The sequence below is a fragment of the Peromyscus maniculatus genome, chromosome 2 (assembly GCF_049852395.1).
Source record: "Peromyscus maniculatus bairdii isolate BWxNUB_F1_BW_parent chromosome 2, HU_Pman_BW_mat_3.1, whole genome shotgun sequence".
NCBI classification, from domain to species: domain Eukaryota; kingdom Metazoa; phylum Chordata; class Mammalia; order Rodentia; family Cricetidae; genus Peromyscus; species Peromyscus maniculatus.
The window spans coordinates 41,774,960-41,799,942 of NC_134853.1; the positions used below are offsets into that span (position 1 = coordinate 41,774,960).

Sequence of the window (24,983 nt, forward strand, 5' to 3'; positions counted from 1 at the left end):
TTCATTTCCATATTTCTCTCAGTTTGGGTTTTTTTTATTGGTTCTATTTCTACTTTCAGGTCTGGAAATGTTTTATTCATTTCCTTCCAATGTTTGTGCTTTCATAGATTTCTCTAAGGACCCCTATCATATTCATGAAAGCTATTTTAAGGTCTTTTTCTTGTGATTTAGCTATGTAGGAATTATCAGGGCCTGCTATTTTGAGGTTGCGGGGTTCTAGTGGAGACATATTGTCCTGGCTGTTATGGATTGTGTCTTTACACTGCTGTCCAGGCATCTGGGCTTGGGGAGATTGTGATTCTAGGTGCTGGTATTTGGTTTTGTCTTTATTGAGTGGATCATTTGTTGCTTTGTTACTGAGTGTGGTAGGTGGGTGTTGCCTGGTAGGAAATTCTTCTGGGATTCTGATCTGTATGGTCACTGGGGGTTCCAGATAAAATGTGTTTCTAGGTATTGGGAGCTGACACTTAGAAATGGAGATGTGCTGGGAGGGGTGGGGGCTGTGGAGATCCACAGAGGGAAGGAAAGTAGGTAGTTTCCCAAACATTTGCTTAGTCTTCTGTGATGGAGGCAGAGAGTGAGGAGAGGCCATAGCAGAAGGTGAGGATGACACTAGGGGACTAGACCTGGAGGGATGGAGGGAGAGGTGAGGATCTGAATTCAGTAGACTGCTGGATCAGAGTTCCAAAAAATCCATGGGAAAAGAATATGTGTCATGTGCTGGACTTTAACCTTTTCTTGTAGAAATAGATGAGGTCAGATTTAGAGAATGGGGTCTCCCAGCTTGAGAATTGGGCATTACAGTTTAAATATCAGAGTGTACTTTTCATCTTAATTTCTTTAACATAAATCAAGATTGTTCAGTAGAACCAAGGGACAGACTGAAAAGAAGGCATGAATAAGGTGACTGACTTGTATATCCTCAGGTGATCTAAAGTATGGACTGAACACAAAATAGTAATTGTAACTATAATAGACATAAGAATATCTAAACAAAATAGGTACAGTCTTTATGAAGAATCCTCTAAAACATTAATAATGTCCATTATATAACACCTAAAAGAATATAACATTCATGGGAAGGGTCTATATTATAAAACTGTCAAAACTATACAATTTGTTAAAAGTTTCAAAAATTATATTTTTTTTAATATTGGGGAAATGAGGGTCTGGGCACAGTGTTCCCATGCTCTGTTCAAGGGAGTCCACACTAGCACAGGCCCAGAATGATATTTTGTTATCAATTTAAAAACATATTCATATTTTGTTGCCTGAAATTCTTCTATTTACTGTCAATAACTGTTTGTGTTATAAACAAAATGGAGTTCCCTTAATACTGTCAGACATTCTTGGATTCCATCATGAAGAGAACGACTTGTCTGTTGAATGTTTGAATGAATGTCTGTTGACACTAAGAGGGTTTTTTGTTTGTTTGGTTAGTTGGCTTGGGGGTTTTCAAGACAGGGTTTCTCTGTGTAGCCTTGGCTGCCATGGAACTCAAACTGTAGACTAGGCTGGCCTTGAACTTACAGAGATCCACCTACCTCTGCCTCCTGAGTACTGGAATTAAAGGCATGTGTTACCACTGCCCAGCTAAGAGATTGTAATTGGATATATAAAGTTGACCAAGGCTAAGAGTACAGCTCAGGGTAGAGCAGTTGCCTAGCTTGTATGAAATCAGCAGCACAACAGATAATAAATAAAAAGAAAATTAAAAAAATAAAGTTGGCTCATGCATCTAATATTATAGTTAGATGTATGCATCAACATTTCACTTGAACAATTAAGTTGTGAAACACACAAAACAAGATACCATTCAACTAAAACTACCACATGTTTAATTGTTTAGCTATGTTTATATAAATAAACATAGAAAATTTCTAAAGAAAACTTGCCAGGCATTTTATAATGGTTTTATGTTTCAGAAAGATGTCAAGCTGTAGTATCATCTGTAATCCTTTTTGTAAGTATGTATGTGATGTGTATATTCATGTGTGTGCAGGTGTACATGAGTGTGTGTATGTAGCACGCATCTTAACAGGTCTTATTAATACAAACAAACCTGAGCCAGGTATTAGAGTTAAAGCTGGAAGATCAGAGAAGCAGAACAAGCCACAGCCATCTCACCTCACCAATTCCTCAGCTGATCCTGTTTCCTTAGACTGGAAGCCTCTGAATCCTTATGCGAATGGATCTCAGCTGAACTGCTGCTCAAAAGTCTAAAAGCTTAACCAGCTCTAGTTCCTGGTTTTCATGCCTTATATACCTTTCTGCTTTCTGCCATCACTTCCTGGGATTAAAGGCATGAGTCACCATGTCTGGCTGTTTCCAGTGTGGCTTTTAACTCACAGAGATCCAGACAGATCACTGCCTTTGGAATGCTAGGATTAAAGGTGTGTGTGCCACCATTTTCTGGTCTCTATGTCTAGTGGTTGTTCTGTTCTCTGACCCCAGATAAGTTTATCGGGGTGTACAATATTTTGGGGAACACAATATCACCGTGTGTGTGTGTGTGTGTGTGTGTGTGTGTGTGTGTGTGTGCAGGTATATCTATGTGTACAGGTGTACTTTTGTGTGTGTGTGTGTGTGTGTGTGTGTGTGTGTATATATATATATATATATATATATGTATATGTATATGTAGAGGGTAGAAGTTGACGCTAGCTGTTTTCCTCAGTTTTGCTGTATGCCCTAAAGTGCATCATCTTTACAGTGAAGGCTTTTACTAAATCATCTGTCTATTTAATACATCACAATAGAGGATCACCATGGATATATAGCAAGTCTTTTTAAATTCCTTTATCAAATGGAGTCTGGGTTTTATATAACTTATGCACAATTAAATCTAATACTGTTTTGTCTATTCAGTTTATTTTACTTCGATATGGACAACCAGAGCTCATATAGGGGTAAGAAAATGGCTCTTGTACAAATTCAGCATCCTTGTGGGAATTTTAGTACTAGGAAGAGTGATTTTTCAGACAGGATAAAAAAGCAAGGACTATTGACTTTGAATCAGATACAGACAAGCAGCAATATACAAATTGAGCAGATTGTATTTTTATATTCAGGGATCTATATTTTTTAAAATGAATTAAAAAGCAAGTAAACATTTTGGGGACATGAGATTGTGAAATAGTTCATTCTAGAATCTGCTTGAAGCCTTTGCCAGTGATGTAGCAAGAATCCCTTCACGGCCCCCAACTGGATCAGGCCACCTGAACGGGTGAGACAGTCAGTTGGCTTGATCTGTTTGGGAGGCAGCTGTGCATTGGTGCCAGGTCCTGGACTCGTTGCATGAGTTGGCTGTTTGAATCCTGGGACTTATGCAGGGACACTTGGCTCGGTCTGGGAGGGGGGAATGGACCTGCCTGGACTGAGTCTACCAGGTCAACCCCGGTCCTTGGGGGAGACCTTGATCTGGAGGAGGTGGGAATGGGGGGTGGGCTGGGGGGAGGGGTGGGCGAGAGGGGGAGAACAGGGGATTCTGTGGCTATTATGTTGAACTGAATGGTGTTGTAAAATAATAATAATAATAATAATAAAAAAACCAAAAAAAAAAAAAAAAAAAAAAAAAAAAAAAAAAAAAAAAAAAAAGAATCCCTTCACAATTAACAACTGCTTGATACCTTTTTCCCTTTCCAGCTGCAAGCCTTCAGTTTTCTAGGAGAAAATACATCTGTTAAAGCCCTTGTCTAGCCCTGGAGGCTTCTGGTTCCACCTTATAAGATAGATTCATCCAGGAAATCTCCAGAACCATTTCATGTTTCTTTCTTATGAGACAAGGGGAAGTTTCATAGCAACCTTCTGAGATGCAACCTCAAAGTTATCAAAAAGTATGCTAAGACATACTATGGTAGTTTGAATGTAATTGGCCCCCATAATCTCATAGCAAGTGGCACTCTTAGGAGGTGTAGCTTTATTGGAGTGGGTATGGTCATGTTGGAGGAAGTGTGTCTCTGTGAGGGTGGGCTTTGAGGTTTCCTGTTCTCAGGATACTACTGATATATTCAGTCAACTGGGATAACAGGTCTGTGTTAGTATGTCTTGATCTTCGGCCTCTCAAACACTGGGATAACAGGCCTATGATATCATGTCTTGCAAGTCACAATTTTTGAGGCTTCATTAAATTATTTAGCATAATACTTAGAAATTGGCATAGCTGTTGTTAGCATAGAGTGACTAGGTAAAATAGATATTTTTAAAAGAATGACCCATCCTTGTACAGGGATCTCTGTATCCGACACAACACTCTTCTCTGTTGCCAGTAGGCAAGCATTGTGGAGAGGTCAGGACCAGCCAGCTTATGGAACAGAGTGATTTTTATTAAAGATGTTTTATATGAGCTTAAGCAAGAGAATGGATAGAAAAAGAGATGTTCAGAGGAAAGAAAAACACCCCAATAGTATGAGAGGCCAAGGATCAAGTTTGGTCAGTTGGTCTCTGGAAGGTTATAACCCAGTGCCCACAAAGATGGTACTGTTTTGAGGTTCATACTTTACCTCTTGCTGATCATTCCCCCACAGGCTGTGAGGCTTGTGATGGTGGTATGTTGTAGAGGGGAGCTGACACCAATGTAGATTACTTTCTATTTTTGAAATAAATCATTGACTATATTTGATGTTTCCCTTTGAAGGAGTCACAGTATGAGAACAATGGATCCAATTTATTTTTGCCAAAGTTTTTTTTTAATATATATAATCAACTAATTATGTCCCTGAGGCAATAGAGAAAGATAGGGAAACCTATGGGGACTAGAGAGAGTAAAGGAGCCTCTCCCTTTAGGGTCTTTCCATGAACCCTGACTTGAGGCAGTGAGGAAATAAAGAAAGGACAGATACAAAAACCATTTTGACTTAGAAAACTGTGATGCTTGCCAGGTAAAGAGCCAGCCTTGAGGCAGCCCTCACCTGCACCAACCCAAAGCCGCTCCAATGTGATAATAAACTAACCATTAGCTGTGCACAGCTGAGCAAAGCTAGCCAAGCTAATGCCCCCTAGAACCATTAAAAAAAAAACCAACAAACAAAACCCTTGAACTTTGGAGGTGGCCCAAGATCACACTGCTTTGCTGTCACAAGACACAGTACCTCAAGCCTCTTTGAGGATCCCCACCAGCAAAGGGATTCTGAGACTGGCCACAGGGTGTCTCTGGCTCCTGTGACTGTATGTTACTAAGTTCACACATTCTCTGCACTGGCCTGTGTTCTCAAGGACCTTCTGGAACTCCCAACAGTGCCATCCTCCTGGCCTGCCACAGCTGAAAGACCCCACAACAGATGCTTTAGAAGCACCCTCACCAGAGAAGATTCTGTAGCAGAAAGAAGCCTGCAGCATTTCCTGCCCAGCATCTCCCCCACCCCTACCCTTCCTCCCACTCTGATCAGGTGGTCCATAGAGGAGTCTCAAGCTACACAGAGCTTCTCTCAAGGCCTGGATACCAACTACGTCTGAAGTTAAAATGTCTTCTGCCCCTGAAGGCTGCAACAGACAGTGCTGCCCACTGAGAGGATGTTCATAGTTGTGCACAGAGAGTTAGGAATGAGTTCCCAGAAGGCTTCTGTGAAGCTTGGAAATAAACACAGGGTTCATGGTCAGGTGAAGTGATGCACATCTTTAAGCCCAGCACTTGGGAGGCAGAGGCAGACATATCCCTGTCAGTTCAAAGCCAGCCTGGTCTGCATAGCAACTTCCAAGATAGTCAGGGCTGCAAAGTGAGACTTTTTTCCCAAAGAAAAAAACACAGGCTCCATAAAATAAGGACTAAGTATACTACATATCAATATAAAATACAGCTCTCACTTCAAGGGAAAGAGCCAGTTTATGCTTGAGTTGCCTTGGCAAAAGACATACTGTACTGTAGAAAAGAATACAAAGTGGTAAATGAAGGTACTTAGTGAATGAAATGAGGACATGACTGCCCCAAGTTGTGGTTGAGGAGAAGGATTTATTGTAGAAATGAGGGAGAATATAGCCAGAGACATGTGGAAGAGTCCAGACTCTACCAGGCCATGACAGAAATGAGAGGAGAGAAGGCCAAGAGGAGGGACCAAGAGCTAGCAGTGGTGGACCAAGAGGGCAGAGAGAACCGAAGGAGAAGAAACAAGACAGCGCATAGCCAAAGTGGGGTACGTAGGTGCCTGAGCCAGGGGACAGGAAAAAGCCCCTGGGCTGGAGAGGTTTAGGGGAGGGGCAGAATGGGAGAGCCAGCCCAGAGGAACCACAGGTACTGAGTGAGCCTTGTGGCCACAAGTGCTTTGGTATGCTAATAGGCACCACAATTTCTTTAGGCATTTGTCCTCAATATCTTTGGGACCTGACCCTTACCACATGCTTTGGTGGGGACTGGAAGTAGGCAGGTCACAAGAAAGCAGCAAAAATTTTGTGTCTCAATAGCTAACCAATGCCATTCTTACTTCTTAGAATGGTGGAAGCTAGTTGTCTGCCAAGAATACATTTTAAACTTTTTGATAGTCATAAAGATGTTAGTCAGACAAAAAGATGGGCCAAAATAGATCGAGATAATTTGGCTCTAGTTTGGAACTTTTCCCTCTCTACTTAGAATCATGAAATTCCCCAAGGTTGGATAAAGCACAGGGACAAATAACCAAATGAATGGAAACACATGAACTATGAACCAAAGGCTGAGGGGCCCCCAACTGGATCAGGCCCTCTGAATAGGTGAGACAGTCGATTGGCTTGATCTGTTTGGGAGGCATCTAGGTAGTGGTACCAGGTCCTGTGCTCATTGCATGAGTTAGCTGTTTGAAACCTGGAACTTATGCAGGGACGCTTGGCACAATCTGGGAGGAGGGGACTGGACCTGCCTGGACTGAGTCTATCAGGTCGATCCCAGTCCTCGGGGGAGACCTTGATCTGGAGGAGGTGGGAATGGGGGGTGGGCTGGGAGGAAGGGGAGGGGGGCAGGAAGGGAGAGAACAAGGGAATCTGTGGCTATTATGTAGAACTGAATAGTATTGTAAAATAAAAAAAAAAAAAAAAGAATCACGAAATTCCATCAGTTGGCTTTGAAGAATCTTTAACAAGTTGCAGCTTTTATTTGGGGTAATTTAATTGACATAATCCTAGCTATTGGTATCCTAAAGCAAGAGGATTCTTAAATTTAAAATCAGCCTGGCCTACAATAATAAAGAAATAAAATAATAAATTAATTGACAAACATATTTTGTACTATTTTGAACATGGTTCTCATATCCTTTGGAACTTGAAAATCCTCAGTTTTGAGAAGGTGGTATCACGGGAGGGAGGGAAGGATAAAGGAAGAAAGCTTTTGAAGGGACATATGACTCATACCTGTCACCTTACGGTGAGCTAAGGGTGGGAGAAGGAAAGTCCAGACCAGCTGGAGCCACTGCATGTCTCCATTTGAACTTCCCAGATTTGGCACTGATAAAGTATATAAAGCGGGATTTTGGGCACCAGATGTATATAAACTGAAGACATGACTCTAAGGTATGGTTGAGGGGAAGACTTTTATTGTAGATATGAGGAGAGTACAACCAGAAGCATCTGATAGAGTTCAGAGCAGAGGCGGGAAGTAGTAGAATGAACATGGCCAGCAGAATGAACCAGGCCATGGCTAGGGGCAGGGGACCAAGAGAGAGAGAGAGGACCAAGAGCCAAGAGAGCATATGGACAAGTGGCAGGGTTATACAGGCATGAGAAGCTGGGGGAAGGGAAGCCTGGGAAATGGAGAAGTTTGGGGTACTGGGCTGGGGTTAGAAGAGCTGAGAGGAGCCAGGATGACAGGTAGACTCTGTAATAGGTACTTGTGGTGCCTGGAGGCCATCGCGTGCTTTCATGTGCTAAAAGACACCACAGTTAGACATTTGTCCAAAGTTCCTTTTGGACCTGATATAAAGCTTTTGTGTCTATCTACCTAATTATTTAATAAAGAACATCTTCACTACTTTCTCTTCAATTTTACTTTTTCTTTCCTTTTTTGCTTTTCAATACTGTGAAGAAACCCAGAGTCTAAATATGTGCCTTCAGTTCCATTCTAAGGCCCTCCATTTTCTCTATGGTTATCCAGTGTTCATCCTCTGCTGGTTAGGAGGTGGTTTTCATACATAAGAGGTGTGTTTGTTTTTAAATACATGAGCTTCAACCAAACTTCTTTCAAAGTAAGATTGAAATGCACTTTCTTCAAATGTCATTGATAGATACTGGTGTTACAGAAAGTCAGTGGTTTATTTGTACACTAATTCAGCAACTATTGATGGTTTTCTTACAGTTCTCTAGAACACCATGAGCTGTGCCTGCTCTGTGTGCAGCTTATTTTCATGTGGAGGAGATAGTCAACTGGCAGATAATTTATGTTTACACACACACACACACACACACACACGCACGCACGCACGCACGCACGCACGCATGCACGCACGCACGCACGCACACATAAATGCACAGATGCACACACACACACTTCAAGTGGATGTCTAAGACTAAGTCATTGACTTCTGTTCCTCCCTCCTATTTAATTTTGTCTAATCATCCTAGGTTCAATCTTCCTCTATAAGTTGGGCAGAACATATATCTAAAAGCCTGTAATTATGAAATCGCTACAGACTCCAATCTGTAGTTAGCCCATGCCACAGCCTGTATGCAAGTATCCAAGTACTAATGAGAAATATTTCACGCATGGCTGTGAGAGTCCAGCCTAGCACTTGACTTTCTCAGGTATCTATCCTGGCCATGCCAACTGTGCCATCCATCACTTCTCTGGCACTGATTTCTGTGTCTGCTGTTGGTTTTGGTTTGGTTTGCTACTAATAACTTTGGAGGCAGCTCTCACTTTAGAAGTGGTTAGACATGGGAGTTCTGTACCTTTGTTGAACTAGAATAAAATCAACCTAGTTGAGAACAAAGAAAATTGCATTAGTTGGGGCTAATTTTTTTTTTTTTTTTTTTTGCCTCTTTTCAGTTTATTACATGAAGGAGTTACACTAGTCCAAGTTAAAAGCGGACCCCAAATGAGTACATTATACAAGCTGTGAGGTTTTTAAACTCATGACAAGGGACAGAAGGGAAATTCTACTCATTGCAAGGAAATCCTCACTTAAGCTTATGAGAGTCACAAGCACTTAAAACCCATGGACCTTCAGCTGGTTGTCCTTAGCCAGTCCAGTCTCTATCAGGAACTGACATATGTTCTTGCGCTGGTCACCCTGTAGCTGAATTACTTCTCCATATTCTGGATGCTCAATTACAGTACCATTGCAGGCAAATTTCTTCTTAAACGCCTTCACTAGTTTCTTTTTATCATAATCATCAGTGATCCCTTGGACAGTAATAAGGGTCTTCCTGCCGTTTGTCTGTGGAATTCTTATATGGATATAATCTTCAGTGCCAGCAGGAAGCAGGTCATCACCCTTACTTGCATCAGCAAAGGGGTCGAAAGAGTGGAGGTTCTGGATAGCGGACATATGATACAATTCCTTTTCCTCGGTGGAAAAGGCCTGCGGAAGGTGGCTGCGAGAGAAGGGGGTGGGGCGTCGGGAAGCGAGGGGCCTCGAGGGGGAGGCAGCTGAGTCCTCCGCGGCCATAGCTCAGTGACTGGGGCAGTTGGGGCTAATTATGATTGCAGTCTGGATAGTATGACCTTGGCTGTAGTGCTGTTAAAGTTTGACTGTAGGAAGTAGACCTGCTGCCCAGAATCCTTCAGTTGCTTTTGCCGTCTTCTATTTCTTCCTAATATTGATAAACCTGCTGCAACAAAGATGCTTTACTTTCATGTCATCACCACTTCTGTTTACTGTGTGAAAGAGAAATGAGCCTTTCATCCTCTCTCTAATCCATATGTTGGACATTGCAGAGTGCTTGTTATACAGTTCGGAGTGCATGTGGAGGTCAGAGGACAGTCTCAGGTATCAGTCTTCAATTTCTATTTTGTTTGGGACAGGGCTTCTTAGTGTTACCACCTCATAGACCAGGTTAGCTGGTCTTCAAGCTTTTGGGGATTCTCCTTTTTCCCTTTACAATAGTGGTTGGATTACAGACATGTAATAACACACACATATCCTGTCTATATTGATGCATGTGTAGGCTCAGGGTGACTTTGTAATCTGATCACATCATAGCCAAGAATTAAATTGCATTTTGCAAATATTCTCATATTCACCATGATACATAGATGACCAAGGCTTTGTTTTATATTATTTCACTGAGTAATAGAAAAGTTCTGTATACAAGTTACTATAGGGGAAAAAAAAGAAGACATGGGTTCTGAGGATCCAAACTCAGGTTCTCACATTTATGCCAAAACACTTTTACCCACTGAGCCATCACTCCAAGTTCTCAGTTATTTTTAGAGTCATTTCTTTATTATGTTGATGGGATTGTCAGTTAAATGATTTCAGACTTGCATAAAAGATGCATGAAAACAGACATTTTAATCTAGAACTATTGAAGGAGATGTGTGTACTCACCCATGTGGATATGTGTTTAGGCTAGAGGTTGACTTTAGGATGTCTTCCTCAATTGTCCCTCTACCTTCTGTTTTGAGACAGGGACTCTCACTAAATGTAGAGCTGGCCATTTCAGCAATACTGACTGGCAATCAAGACCCAAGGATCCAGCTGTCTCCATTTATCAGCACTGGAGTTACAGATGCATGGGTGTTAGGTGGATGGGGATCAAGTCCTTAGGCTTGCCCCCAAAGCACTTTAACCCATCTACCTTATTTAGAGTGACTATAACTGTGATGAAACACTATGAGCAAAAGCAACTTAGGGAAAAAAAGGTCTATGTTGCTTACTGTTTCATATCACAGTTCATCTTCACAGGCAATCAGAGCAGGAACTCCAATAGAGCAGGAAGCTGGAGGCAAGAGCTGATGCAGAAGGTATAGAGGAGTGCTGCTTATTGGCTTGTTCTTCATGCTCACCCAGCCTGCTTTCTGATAGCACCCAGGACCACGAGCCCAGGGGTGGCACCACCTGTAATTGACTGGGCCCTCCTTCATGAACCACTAATTAAGAAAATACACCATAGTCTTGCCTACAGGCAACTCTTATGGAGACATTTTCTCAACTGAGGTTAGCTCTTCTCAGACAACTCTAGCTCAGTAGTTCCTAACCCATGTGTCATGACCCCTTTGAGTTTGAATGACCCTTTCATAGGGGTCACTTAAGACCATCAGAAAACACAGATATTTACATTACAACTCACAACAATAGCAAAATTACAGTTTTGTGAAGTAACAATGAAAAAAATTATTATGCTTGGGGGAAATGATCCTGTACATATTGAAACACTGCATTTATTTTCATTTATTGTTTGATTATTTTCAGTGCCTACATTTTTTGCTTATCTTCCATGTCCTCGACACTCCAGAAGTCCTAGCAGGGTGTCTTTACTTGGATACTTTTCTTAACTCCCTTCATTTCTAATGACTAGTGCTAAGATTAAAGGAAGGAAGGAAAGAGAAGTGGGGAAGGCAGGAAACAAGAATGTAAAGGAGGTAAATGAGATGGTTACAGACATAACTTATTACATTAGGAATGCAAAGTTTTAATAAAAATGAGTGTTGAATTTTATCAAATGTATGTTTCAAATGTATGAGATTTCAGTCTGCCTTTACCCATGATTTAGTAACACAAACAGATATTAACACACGTATTAGTATAAAAATCACTAGAAAAGGTAGTATTGTGTAAATCATACCATTCTTACTTACATGGATAAATAGAACTTGATGTTTTTTAGAAATTAGTGTTTATCTTATTTTTTTCATAATTTAGTATCAAGAATATACCAATTTTGCAAAATAAATGAAAAAGATTTCTTTTCTAATTTATGCCTAAAAGAATTACATGGAATGGAAATTGTTTGATGTGAGTATGCCTGCTAATGCAAGCATCAGCTCACATGGTCATTCTGATAGGAAGGAGGCCTATTTCCATGGCAACTTTAAACACTGCTTCCATTGTCGGCAGTCTGTTCATTCTACCTCTTTCCAGGAGAGGTTTAGTCATGTGAATTTTCCTAGAAAATCATCTGTCGATGATATTTCCAAGTTTACTTTCAAAGAGAGTGGTGATATTGAAGATCTCTTGCATTAATGATTATAATCCCCTTTAAAAGTATACATGTGGTGAATCTACTTCCTTTTCTCCTTGTCCCTTTGGTATCCTCCTAGCAATTGCCACAGAGGTTTGTTTATTCCAGGAGTTTGCATGGTTTCTGTGAAGGTCCAGGAATTGATATATGGGCTTTGTGGACCATATGATTTCTATCAGAACTGTTGAGTCTGCTTTGCAGCATGAGAGTTGTCAGGCCTAGGCAAAAAAATGAGCAAGTGTGGTTCTGGTAGAGCCTTAGTGCAAACAGTGACATTTCAATTTTATATATTTTGCATGTGCCATGAAGTATTCTCTATCTTTTCACTCTACTGTTTCAAACTGTAAATAAATAAATAAAAATAACTTGAGTGTTAATCCAAAAATGGGTAAAAAGAAAAAAAAACCAACAAAGAAAACACAGGATTTGGCCTGAAGCTCCCACTCTATGCCAAAAATATGGAGGAAAAGCCAAACAAAGAGAACACACTTAGCTTTACCACATTTGTACCTAACTTTATGATCTCTGAAGTGTATGTTTTAAAACTTCAGTCATCCTTTTACCTACTTTTATTAATATTGGTGTTTTTCTGTCTTCTTGAACTTAGTGTTTGGTTTCTCTGCTGCTATTTTTAATGTATACTTAATAAACACCTGTCTGTATAATAAGAAACCAAGCAGTCATATCCTCATTATGTGATTTAAGAAATAGACTGCAGACAGAATGAAAGGCTTCTCATGCATCAGCAAGCTAGGCAGAATAATTTACCCTATCAGTGGAAACTATGACAAATCAGAAAAGCCAGACTGTTTTGAAAGGTACTGGAGAACTAGGTAAACAGAAGGGATCAACAGATGGATGAAAATCTTTTAGAAATCAAGGACTCAAAGGATTTATCAAGATGTCAGAGTACTCATGTCTAAATGAGGTAGCTGTATCACCTTCCTCCCAGCTCTGCTTTGCCTCTAAGGTTGAGGTTATCACAGAGGTAAAGCAGAAAGATTGAAAGTATCGGAGGTAGTGGACCTCTGAAGTAAAACAGTATTTGTTGGACATGACAGCACCACTGGAAACATGAACACACAGCAGTTGTGATTGCACAAGATCAAGCCAAACTTTTAGATGAGGAATGAGATGACAAAGTCCCACCAGTATATTGCTGAGGAGCTATTGGCAATTGTTAGCTGCTGACACAGAGAGAGAGAGACAGACAGAGAGAGATAGAGATAGAGAGAGACAAAGACAGAGAGAGAGACAGAGAGAGAGACTTTTCTATAGGGATGCCCTCCCTGAAAGGCTACCCATACTCAAGTAGGTAGCCCTACACATACTGGAAGTAGTAAGTAGATTCATCAGGTTTTGGTTTTTGTTGTTTTTATTTATTTATTTTTTTTGGTTTTTTGAGACAGGGTTTCTCTATGTAGCTTTGCGCCTTTCCTGGAACTCACTTGGTAGCCCAGGCTAGTTTTTGTTGTTTTTAAAGTGCAGAGCATATTAAATTGGAAGAGAAAAGTAGTGGTAATGATACCAGAAGAATTAGAGAGGACTGAAACAGGAATGCATTTAATCAAAATTCTTTACATGCATATATGACATCATCAAACAATTAAAAAAGTAGTTCTGAAACACGCAAAAGTTTCAAAGCAGGTTTTGCTCTGTGAGGACTACATGCCAACTCCTGTATGCTTAAAGTGTCCCAGGGTGGAATGAGACAATGGAGGGTTTTGAACAAGAGCTAGGGCACCAGAGACTGTTTCCACAGGTGAACAAAGTTAAAACAACAGAACTTGAAGAGGGCACTGTGTGGGAAAACAAACTCTTGTGAGTACTTATAAACAAGAATCATATTTCACACTTGTAATCTGAGTTCATAAGCTGTGTGGTTGAAAGATTGAAATTGAAAATTAAAGTAGTTCAAAGTTGATAATAAGCCTGACAGTGGTGATGCACGCCTGTAATCCCAGCACTCTGGAGACAGAGCCAGGGGGATCTCTGTGAGTTTGAGGCCAGCTTGGTCTACAGAACAAGATCCGGGACAGGCACCAAAACTACACAGAGAAACCTTGTCTCAAAACAAACAAACAAAAAATTGATAATAGTTTCAGGTGACTGGCCAAAAAGCAAATAAACACACCCACCCCCTCCAGCATTACTAGTTCAAGAAGACCTGAAAAAATGTTGACAGCAACATGTGAGTTCATATTTTAAAGTCTTTAGAAGTTATGAGAAAGAATGCCTGAGAAGCTTATGTAGATAGGAATTTCTATATGGATACAGACACAGATATATAGACAGACATAGATACAGAGACTAGGGGCTTGGAAGGAGAAGTGTGCTGTGTGAAAATGAAGCAATATTCAAATACAGTGACTGAGGCTTATAGGAATTGTTGAAAGATACTTAGGCCAAAATCCAAGAATCCAGGGATTCCAAAGAAAAATAAAATGAAGAAATCTGTACAAAGTGCAATTAATTCTGACATCTGAAGAGAATGTCCCATAAGAAAATAGGTATGAATTGTGGTAACAACTGAATTTCTCTCAACAACAATGGAAAACAGGAGGAGGAAAATAATGCCCTTAATATGCTGAGACCAAAAAAAAAAAAAAAAAAACCCACAGCAGATAAGACATTATTGATTATCTCAGTTAGACACAGCATGTCTAATGGAAAGTGAGGTGCAAAAAGCAGATAAACTCAGATAATGGTGAAAATGTAGACACACTGCCATGAAGCCCAGCCTCCCCCAAACTGGGGTTCCAGGTATATATCTCCATGCCTAACTACAAGTACTGTTTATAATTTCTTATGCTGATTTTTTGCATAGAACTTAGACCCTCCTACAGCACTTTTCTTCTAGTTAAATTTTTATTGCTAAAATTGTTTCACTTTGCTTATGTAACTTTTCCTGTCATTGTGACTTAAGTAACTTAGCCTGGAGAAGTTTATTAGGCTCAGGAAAGGTATGGCAGCAGAGTGCTGCTGGTGGCAGAAGGGTGAGGCTACTTGCTCATATCATGGTAGATCAAGAAGCAGAATATGGAGAATGCTGACACTCAGCTGATTTACTACATTTTTACCTTTTATTCAGCACAACTGTCAGCATGTGTTGTTTGTTTTCTTAATGATAGACATTCTTACTGGAGTCAGAACTCCATGTAGTTTTCATTCATATTTCTCTGAGAGCTATGTAATTCATATTCTGTTCAGTTCAATAGCCCCTTTATTGAGTTTCTTCTTGTTCAGCTATTTTATTTATTTGTATATTTTATATATTAATTATTTATTAGATATCTAGCTAGAAAAGAATTGTCGCCCATTCTATAAGTTTTGAGTCCACTTGAATAACTGCTTCCTTTGCTGTACAGAAGATTTGTAACTCCAGGATATCTATCTCACTTGTCAATTGTGAGCCTTATTTCCCCAGTGACTGGGGGGAATTTCAAAAGCCTGTGCTTAAATATGGAAGTGTTTTCCATATGCTTTCCTCTAACACTTCCAGAGTTTCAGGTCTTAAATACGGGTCTTTGATCCATATAAAGTTGATTTTTGTGCAGGGTAAGAACTAAGGATCTTTTTTTCTTTCTTTTTTTTCTTTTTGGTTTTTTGTGACAGGGTTTCTCTGTATAATTAATAGCACTTTGTACAGATTTCTTCATTTTATTTGATGTATAGTTTTGGCATCTTTGTTGAAATTCGGGTGACTGAAGATGTGTTGACTTGTATCTGGATCTTCTGTGGATCTGTATTTGTGCCAGGGACATGCTGTGTTTTCTTTAACGAAATGTCTCTGTAGTATAACTTGATATGTTCAGCATTTTTTTTTTTTCATTCATGATTGTTTCTGTTGAATTCATCTGTATTCTCAAATTAATTTTGATATTGTTTGTTCTATCTTTATGAAGAATGACACTGGAATTTGATAAGGATCATACTCAATCTGTAGAAGGATTTTGGTAAGATAGCCATTTTCATGATATTGAGTCTTCCAATTCAGGAGCATGGGATATCTTTTCATCTAGTGTATTCATTTTTTAATTCAGTATTTTAAAGTTTTCACTTATTGAAAATAGATTTTTTATATATTAAATTCTGATTATGGTTTCCTCTCCCCCTACTCCTGCCAGTTCATCCCATCTCCCCTCCCATCCTGTTCCATGCCCTTTCTATATCTCATTAGATTCAAACAGGAATCTAAGAAATAATAAAAAAATAACATGAATAAAAAACAAACCAGAACATGACATAATAACCAAACAAGAAAAAAAGAGCCAAAGAAAAGTCACAAGAAACTCAAATACACACACACACACACACACACACACACACACACACACATTCACACACACAGCACTACTACAAAAGTCCAAGCATACACAAAGGACTTGTAAGGCTAAAAAGAAAGCCCTGACTTAACATTATGAGATTAATTTTCTCCAAAATGACATTGAGATTGCTTTGTGTTGGTCATCTACTTCTGGGCATGGGGCCTCCCCTAAAAATGGTTTGTTTTCCCAGTAAGACTCCCTTGGAGCAAACTAATTTTTCATTTGCAAATGGATTTCAATTGGAGATAGCTTCTGATTTAGGAATGGAGGATATAGGCCTATTTTCTCCTTTCAGCTCTTGGACATCATCTGGTACAGATTCATTTGGGCACTGTACATGCTGTCATAGTCTCTATGAATTCATATGTGTGCCAGCCCTGTTGTATCTAGAAGGCCTTGATTCCTTTTTGTTCTTCATCCCCTCTGACTTTTTTGTGCTTTCTGCCTCCTCTTCTAAAAAGTTCTCTCAGGGGAGAGATTTGATGGAGTCATCCCATGTAGGACTGAGTGTTTCAAGGACTCTCACTCTCTGCATATTGTCTGGCTGTGTGTCTCTGTATTTGTTTCCATCTGTTGCAGGAGGAAACTTTTCTGATGTTGTCTGAGTAAGGCACTTCTGTATGAATTTAGAAGAATTTTGCTAGGAGTTATTTTATTACTATATTCCTTTAGCACAGTAGTTTTCATTCTTTCTAATGCTGTGACCCTTTAACACAGTTCCTCATGTTGTGGTGACCCCAAACCATAAAATTATTTCTTTGCTATTTCATAACTGTAATTTTTCTACTGTTATGAATCATAGTATAAATATCTGATATGCAACCACAAAGGGGTCATGACCCACAGGTTAGCGGAGCAGTAGTATTTGGTTTTTCCTCTAGGTTCATGGCCTATCCAGTCTATGCTTCAGTGTTGGGTATGCATTCTATCTTATAGAATGGGACTTAACTCAAATCAGATATTGGTTTGTTACTCCCTCAGATTTTGTACTGGCATATATTGCAGGCAGGTCACTCTTGTAGATCAAACAGTTTGTAGACAAGTTAGTGTTTATCTTTCTCCTTCGGTAGCATGCAGAGAACCTTCCAATGCCATGAATACTATGTTCAATGACTTATACAGGTATCTTCAGAAATAGGGTCTTTCCTTCACTTTGTAGGGAACTACCAAGAGCCTTGGCAATAGTTTGGGTTATTTGGTGTTTCAGTCAACAACTAGATTAGATGTACCCTTTCCTGGTACTGGACTTCATTTGGTGACAAAAGATATCCAAGTCAGGTTTATTATTTGGTTTGGAAATTTCATTTAGAATTTCTTCATATATGTATATATTTTAGGAAACTTCTACTGTATTAAGCTACAACACTTCAAATAGCCCTTGTTTTTAGCAGTCCTTTCCATATTCTCTTTTTTGTCCTCTGTTCCCTCTCTTTACCTTTTTGATCTTCCCATCTTAATCCCTCTACCTCATCCATTTATAACTAACTATCCTATTTCCTCTTTCTGTGGAGATTCATCCATGCCCCCTAGTCTCCTTCTCTGAATCTAATCTCTGAGGTTCTTGAGCTGGTAACTTGGTTATCATTGACTTAACAACTAATATCCACATATAAGTGGATATATAGCATGTTTGTCTTTTTGGATCTGTGTTACCTCACTCAGGATGATATTTTCTAGTTCAATAAATTTACCTGAGAATTTCATGATCTCATTTTTTAATGGCTGAGTAATATTCCATTGTGTAAAAGTACCACATTTTCTTTATATGTTTATCTTTTGGGGGCATCTAAATTGTTTACAGTTTCTGGCTATTATGAATAGAGGAACAATGAACATGGTTGAGCAAGTGCCACTGTGGTAGGATAAAGAGTCCTTTGAGTATATGCCTAAGAGTGGTACAGCAAGGTCTTGAGGTAGATTGATTTCCATCTTCCTGCGGAACCACCACACTGATTTCCATAGTGCCTATACAAGATTGTACTTCCGCCAGCAGTGGTAAGTGTTCTCCTTATTCCATATCCTCATCAGTATGAGCTGTTGTTATTGATTGTGTTATTGTGTGTTGTTATTGATTGTGGTCATTTTGATCTTGACCATCTTGGCCATGGTATAAGATGAAATCTTGCACTAGTTTTGATTTTCGTTTCCCTGAAGACTAAGGATACTGAATATTTCTTTGTTTCTCAGCCATTTGAGTTTCCTTTTTGAGAATTCTCTTTTTATATCTGTACCCCATTTCTAATTGGGTTATTTGCTTTCTTGATACCTAGTTTTTGGAGTTATTTATATTCTTTAAATATTAGCCCTCTGTCAGATGTGTATATGGTAAAAATCTTTTCCATTCTGCAGACTGCCCCCTTACTTGGCAGTGTCCTTTGCCATGCATAAGCTTTTCAGTTTCATGAGGTCCCATTTATTGTTGATCTTAGTGCCTGTGCTAATGATGTTCTGTTTAGCAGGTATTTTCCTGTGCCAATGAGTTCAAGGCTACTCCCTACTTCCCCTTTATTAATTGTTATTCTTAGATCCTCTGTTCTATTTGTTGGCTTCTGTTATACTCTCTGATTCTTAATGTTGGCTGTGTGTTGCCTAATAGGAAATACTTCTGAGAACCTGCCAGGTATGGCCTCTGGGGGTGCAAATTAGAATGTGGTTTTTTGTTTTTGTTTTTTGTTTTTTGTTTTTTGGTAGTTGGAGTTGACTCTTAGAGGTGGAGATGAGCTAGAAAGGGTGAGGAGTTGAGGGTGTTCATGGAGGAAAGCAGGATGCTCCACCAGGATCTGTTTAGTCTCCAGGGAATGGGTCCAGAGAGGGAGTAGAGGCCACAGTCAGAAGTCCACTACAGAACTCAGAATGAGACTGAAGGATTGGATTTGGCGATGAGGAGGCAGAATGATCTGAAGCTCACCTGCCTGCTTCCCTAGCCTATCTGCTGCCAGAGCTGGTAAGGCTAGTGGGTTCCTAGGGAATACGTGGGGCACTTGGGGCCTGAGACAAAGGGATGGAGTGGTGACAAAAGCTGCGGTGGAAGACCTGCATGATCCTTTGGAGATGGGGACAAAGAAGGAAGGGGAGGCTGCAGCAGCTCTTCTGCTACAGATCTAGGGTGAGATTAGAGGGCTGGATTTGATGGAGAGAAGGGAAAGTGAAGGTCTGAAGTTTACCTCCCTGGTCCTCTGGCCAGTATGGCTGGCGAGTTCCCAGGGAGGCCTGTGGAAGTTGCAAACTGAGATAAAGGACTGGTGTGGTGCAGGAGGCTGGAGGAGAAGATCTACCTATTTTCAAGTTTTCCTTGTAGGAGTCTTTTAGTTCCTTTGTTAGGTTTTTTTCCAGGATGATATTTTTGAGGCAACTGGAATTGCAGTTTTTCCCATGATTTCTTCCTCAGCACATTTGTCATTGGTACACAGGGAGGCTATTGGATTTTTGTTGTTGTTGTTGTATGTTAATTCTGTATCTTGCCACTTTGCTAAAAGTGTTCAGTGTTTCTTGTGTAAAGAATTATACCACCTGTAAGTACACACTTTGGCTTCCTTCCTATTTGTATCACTTTTATTTGCTTCACTTGTCTTGTTATGACTAAGATTTCTAGCATTAAATTAAATAAGAGTAAGAAAGTGGATCCCATTGTCTTCTTGATTTTACTAGACATGCTTTTCAGTATTTTTCCAATTTAGTAAAATCAACATTGTAGCCAATGCTACAAGTTCGTCATATAGTTAGTATATTGACATTTTCCCCTTCTTTTCCTATTTCTCCCAGGCTTTTATCATTAAGAAATGCTAAATTTTTAAAAGCGTTTTATGTAGCCATTAAAATGATTATGTGACTTCTGTTCACTTACATGATGCTTAAATTTATCAATTTATGAAGTTGAAACATCCCTACATCTCTGGAGTAAAACAAACCTGGTCATGATGGATGATATTTTTATCTGTTCTTAAATTCCTTTTGCAAATATTTTGTTGAGAAATTTTATACCTGTGTTTGTCAGAGTGATTGGGTGGATAGTTTTCTGTGTGTCTCTCTTTAATCTGATTTTTAAAATCCATCAATGTGATACCAGCTTCATATAAAAGAGTTTGTTAATATTCCTTCATTTTCTATTTTATGGGGTAGTTTGAGAAGAGGTATTGCTATTAATTTGTTTCTAGAAATCTGGTAGAATTCAGCAGTTAGTCTGTCTTGACTGGACTCTTATTACAATTCAGAGAAAACTTTTAATGTTGTTTCTTATTACAATTCAGAGAAAACTTTTAATGTTGTTTTGATTTATTTATATTTTATAGACCTGGGGGTATCTGAAAGAAGTGGGGGTTATTGATTAAACATATTACACGATAACCTCTATAAATATTTAAAATAGATTTTCCAATTTAGTGGAATACAAGTTCAGAAAGTTTTAAAAGGCTAAGATCAGCACTTCGGAGGTAGAGGCAGGAGAATCTCTGTGATTTGAAGGCCAGCCTTGTCTATGCACTGAGTTTAAGGCCATCAAGACCTACAAATTGAGATACTGTCTCAAAAATTGTTTTTGAAGTATGTCCTTCAGGTTGATGAGAGGGTTCATTGGGTCAAGATGCATGCCCAAGAGCTTCATGACCTTCATGACATGAGTTTGATCTCCAGGAGCAAGTTGGAAGGAATGACTTCTACAAGTTGTTGTCTGACTTCTATGTGCCACTGTGATACATGAATACCTTCTCTGACTTACACACACAAGTATAGATTAATAAAATAAATGTTTAAAAAAAGTGTTCTAATAGTTGAATTTCAATGGTATCTGCCATGATGTTTTCCCTCTTTTGTGAGAATTTTTAAAAACTTTCTTTTTATTATTTGTCATTATTATTGTGCATGAATACAGTTCATTTTGATTATATCAATCCCCATTCCACCATTCCAGTTCCTTCTGGACATTTCCCATCACATCTTCCTCCTGAACTAATGTCTTTTTTAAAAAAACCAACCAAGTTTATCTATTGCTTCATACATGTTCATGGATACGGAGTCATACAGCAGAGCATGAGTAAACTACTATGGGCCACACCTCTGAAGAAAAATGACTTTTCATTCTCTGATGACTATCAGTTTCCAGTATTTCCTCAGATAGGGGTGATGGCTTTTGTTCCCATGCCCCATTCACCTGTGAGATTGACTGTCTTGATCTTGTAGATAAGCATAACTGCTGTGTGTTCATGAGTGAAATGACCCTGTCACGTCAAAAAGACAAGGATTTGCAGCAGTCTTTCCAAGCTTCTGTCTCATGGCTGTAGTGACATGAAGATGAAGCTGCTTACTTATATCTAGGTGGATCAGGAAGCAGAATAAAGAGAACTGCAGGCAGCCAGCAGTTTTCCTTTTCTCATTTAATTCAATTTGGAATGATTGGTATCAGTCTTCTATGGCAATACCCTCACAGACACAGCCAGATGTGTGTCTCTAAGTGATTCAAGTTCTAGTCAAGTTGACAATGAACACTAACCTTCACAGTCTAGACTTCATTGTCCTATACTTAGGATTAGATAGTAACATTGAGGATCGAGTAAGATGTCTTAGTAGGTAAAGGCACAGCCTGACAACCCGAGTTTGATTATTAGACCCATATAGTGAAAGGAAGGAACCTACACTGACATCTATACATATGCCAAACACATGTATGCATATGTGTACATGCAATACATAAACACACATTTTGAAAAGAAATGAACATTTCAATTCACATTTTAAAACTGTAAATGGAGAAAATCCACACCTTCTTGCATACACTACTTGATTTAACTCTTGCAAATGTCTAGTAAAGTAATACTGTTGGATACATCCTGACTTAGATATGAAGAAAGCATGCTAATAAGTTTTTCCAGAATTTTGTCTCTATTGACACAGGAGTAGGAGAACTGGGATCCAAGCCTAGGTCACTGTCTCCACACCTTGAACCAGCTCTCTGACCTCCACATATTATGAACCCCGTCACAAATGTGCACGGCTGACAATTGTAGAGTCAAGGGGATGTTTTAATACACACAATTGCTTTTACTTTGGTTTTTGAGACAGGGTCTCACTTTGTAGCTTTGGCTGGCCTTGACTTCACTATGTTGACCAGCATGGCCTTGAATTTACAACAGAGATTGACCTGGCTCTGCTTTCAGGATGCTGGGATTAAAGGTGGGTTCAGTCATGCTCTGCTGTATACAAAGTTTTAGTGAAATGTGTTATATACCCAGGATATCATATCTGTCACTTCAGACTCTCTGGTTCATGTATTATGAATATCATTATTAGCTATTAGTAAAACCCAAATAATTCATATTAAAGGACAGTCTCTATTAGTCCTCTAACATTTCCTCAATTAATTGCTACTTCACATTTCTTTAAATATTGATGATACCCTATTGATTTGTTCTTGCAAATTCTAATTCATTCTAACATTCTCCCTGTTTTATTTAATATTCATTTGTATACTTGACTTAAATCTTGCGCTGGATTTCAGACTCTTTAAAGATACTAGGTATTCATCTCAACCTCATGCACTCTGACTTCATAATTTACAGTAAATAATTATCTGATTTAATTATTTTTCCATTGCTTTATATTTGTTGAACTTAACTCATCTAGTGTATGTTATCACAATATCTTCTATGTGCCAGACTTTATTCAAAACATGTAAGAATCTAGTAAAGTAAGAATTTTTATTTACCTATTCTGCAGGTGGAGAAACTATGTCATGAAGGGAAACACCACCACCAAGAGTCAGCATTTGAGTCTGGGCTAGCTGGCATGTTCTGGGCTCCTTGTACTGTGTCCCTCTGCTAGTTAGAGGATGAGGCATTGGGGGGTGTATATGTTTGAAGTTGTGGGAGAAGAATAGCACTCCACTAGGTCTTGAAGGACTGGTAAAATACAGGGAAGCAAAAAAGGACCTACTCTATAATATGGGGAAAGCAGAAACACATACTTTATGCAAGTCAACTGAATACCAGTGGAAGAGATGTGCTGAGAAATGCAATTTTTGAGGAAAAATATGATGCAAGTATGCCATTATTTTAAAGGAACTTTTGATTCCTGATTCTTTATTGAACCTAATTTTAGAATTCTGCTTCCTCTAGCATTGTATTATCCCAATCTCCCTGCCTCCCACTACAGCCAAGCTGTTAAAACAAAGCTAAAGCCAAGAAGCAGAAGAATTTGTCTTGTTAAGTTTGGTTTGCATTTCTCAGGTAGACATGGTGGTAAGTGGGAAACCTATGCTCCATATTTTTCTAGCATGGCACCATCACAGATAATGTGCTACCACCACTCACCAGTGTGCAGCTGCTCTCCTGTTCTGTGTGTCCTAAGCTCCTCAAACTCTGCGGAAGTCAGATGGGAGGCAGAATGTACTGGGAGGCAGGCTGCCTTCACAGGAACAGGGAGCCAGACTGCGCCTCAGTTGAAGGGGCAGGCATCCTGTATGATCTAAGTCCAGCTTAGACAAACTGTTTTCTATGAGAAATGTTAGTACTCTGGAACTCATGTCCTTTAATTCAAAAATGGGGGCAGGGAGAATCCTGTTTTATTTGAACTCCAAAATTGTTCCCTATATCTCCTTTGCTGTTCAGTGTTTGACCTTTCTATAGAGAAACCATAGCTATTCCATTTTTAAAGGGAAAAGTTAGAGATATGTCAGAGAGAGGGAAAATGAAATTTTGCATCAGGTGAAATTTCTGCACAGATATTTCAGAAGGATTCATAATTCTGTGGCTGTATACAAATGATCCATTTTGTTAATCAGAATTTCGAGGGTCATTAAAATTTTTTTCTTCTCTGTGGAGTAGTTTATTACTTAGAGAGAGGGGGGATGCCAGTTTAAAACCAAGTAAGGGAAGAAAGCTGACAAAAACATAAATTAGAGGAAGAACTTAATTTAAAAAGTGTCAAAAAGGATAGATAGTCTTAGTTCAATAATAAAGCCTGGTTCAAGAGCCTTCTATCTTTAAATAAAGCATTCACGCACTCTATTACCTGTATACAACCAATCTTTGATTTCCAATCTAAGTCTATTTTTGCTTCTTGTGATTAGCATACAAATGTGAAAAAAAGGGGAAAAGTGTTACATGCATGACGATTAGGACATGTCTTTGCTTTAATGTCAATGGTCTGTCAGGCTGCAGGTGAGGAAATGAATTGCTGCTTTGAAAGCTTCTCTGTGGTAAATTTTTTTCTGAAAATGACTCCTATCCATCTCCTTTTATTTTCATCCTAAGTTCATCATGCAAACTGCAAGTGTATAAGCATATATTTGTTTTAAAAGAAATAAAACACAATAGCACATAGCACCTGGATAATGTGCGTAAACAGTACAGTGGTTTGTGTTGCTTTCCAGTAATACTATCCTTTCTCTCAGCCAGGGCTACTAAATGTGAGGCTCTGTGCAGTCCAGAATAACAGGCTCCAAATAAGAGACAGGAAATATATTGAGGCACATCTAGTGTTAGTGCTTACTGCATGCACAAGAAGACCTGAGTTAAAGAATTCTACTAGGAGTAAGCCTGTTGAAAGATACTATCTTTCCTATGCCCTGTATGAAATCAGTAC

At 39.2% G+C, this 24,983-nt stretch overlaps 1 long non-coding RNA gene and 1 pseudogene across 1 annotated transcript in view; one reads left to right on the forward strand and one right to left on the reverse strand.

Moving 5' to 3' along the window:
* The window catches only part of LOC143271818 (uncharacterized), a 220,639-nt gene that overhangs the window by 129,012 nt on the left and 66,644 nt on the right, over nucleotides 1-24,983 (forward strand). The gene's annotated exons all lie outside the window — the stretch shown is intronic.
* On the reverse strand, nucleotides 8,913-9,498 carry LOC102915430 (eukaryotic translation initiation factor 1 pseudogene; annotated as a pseudogene).